We start from the raw sequence: 2,068 nt of genomic DNA on the forward strand, positions 1-2,068 counted from the left end.
CACATTTTCATATTTTTTTCTAATCCAGCCACTATTTTTAAGTAAGTAAACTTTTACTGTCCAAAAAAGGTGTTTTATGGTTTCAGGTATACTTACGCTTATTCAGTTACAACTACAGAATTCAACTATACTGTAAACCCCTATTATTGAAGGTTCAATGTTGTAATAATTTCTAGTGATGTTGTTAAAAACTTTGCGATGGTCTTTACAGAGCTCTGGGGATCTCCCAGGCCTGCAGTAAGAATCAAACTGGTACTTACATTGTGATATGGAGTGTAGATGACATAAGTACTGGAGTACAATAATGCTTAACAGGAAGACGCTGCGGTTTTATCCATAACGATCGAGCACGTGACCATGACTTTTTCACCGGGGAAATTCCCTAGTACGACTTTGTACCATAAAACAAAGACACTATTTTGTTAAGTTATCAAGGCCACGACTTTGGTCCATAAACAAGGCCACTTCTTAGTTACGCAAACCGGAAATCCTCCTTATCAAGGCCACGCCTTATTTTATCAGAGAAATCCTTTTATCATAAAACGAGGTCATCTGATTTTCCAAGATTAACTTGGTTTAGAAAAAAATAAAATTTTCAATCAAGAACTAGGGTAACGTTATATGTTAGTAACTTATTGGGCTACGAGCCGTTATTAAGCCCCCCAGGTGCGATCATGACACTGATGAAAATGGTTATAGGATACCTTAATTAAGCGTTTTCAACAAAAAATTTACCGAAGAAACCCTAAATTTTGCATAATCTTAATTTAAACTTCACTTCATTTCGTCGACATTGGAAGTTAAGTTGGTGAATTGTGATCGTTTCAGAAGGACAACTGTAAAAGGTTATGTTACTCCTTTCTCTACTACATTGAAATATGCTGGGTTTAACGTTTATGTTAACAGATGTAATAAAAGTAGTATAATAGGTATAATATTAAATAATAATATTTGTACATTTTAGTTCTAACAAAGAGGGAATCTATGGAAGATCCGAAAGTTGTTCCTTCCCCTTTCGAGTCAAACGGCTGATATAGAAAACGCGTTCGAAGTTAATCGGCGGTCGCTAACGAAAAAAAATGCATTGCAAGATAGAATTATATTATAGACGCGCGCGTACGCAATTACTCCTATTTACTTAACCTAACGAATGAAACAATAAGGTGCTTCATTTACATTATGATTTACAAGTACCAGATCAAGGAACATCGCAATAACAGGTAAGCCACTTTCATATTAAATAGTTCCTTTTGTTTCATTAATATACCTTTTTTAAATAAAGATCCTTATGATATCACGGACACTTTCAATTAGCCAACAAAGTTACTACCTGCATCAAAGTTCCTATATACAGGGTGAAAATTTTGTCTAGAACGCTGAATATATCTTCAAAACAACTTTTCTTTTAACCAAAATTATATAACTCTGCTACCAATCTACGTAGGTACTTTAAATTTATGCATAACTAAAGAATTGTAGAGACTCATTCGACACCTGATAGAAAAACTTCAACATCCAAAAATGGTCACAGATGACATGTTTTTCTGCGGAATAAAGGAGAAAGACCAGGGGTGCTATTCTTGACCTCACTTGAATTGGTTCGTATTCGTTTTAAAACGATGTATGAAAATTCGCATACGACTATCATTTGCTATTCATGTGTAGCCTTCGTAACGCTTGTAATTTCAATTCGAATGATATGTTTGGCAACGTTGAATTTGGTAGTAGTAAATACCTTCATACGAGGTTTCCTTGACAACAGTTTGTATACACAACTATATACTTTCTTATAACTGAGCAAATTACAAAAAGCGATTAAGGGCCCCACAGACTTCCGACTTGTTCGTCCGATTTGCACGACGTGTAAATCGGATGGTACCTATGTCGAACAAGTACGACAGACTCCACATACCTCGTGTTTGATCGATCGGAAGGCAAAAAGTCGGATGTTGATATTTTACACGACGTACAAGTACGCCCGATTTTACACATGCACTTCCGATTTCTTTGTCCGATCGTGCCAACTGATTTACACGTTGTGCAAATCGGACGAACAAGTCGGTCTTCT

The sequence above is a fragment of the Photinus pyralis genome, unplaced genomic scaffold (assembly GCF_008802855.1).
Source record: "Photinus pyralis isolate 1611_PpyrPB1 unplaced genomic scaffold, Ppyr1.3 Ppyr1.4_LG2, whole genome shotgun sequence".
NCBI classification, from domain to species: Eukaryota; Metazoa; Arthropoda; class Insecta; order Coleoptera; family Lampyridae; genus Photinus; species Photinus pyralis.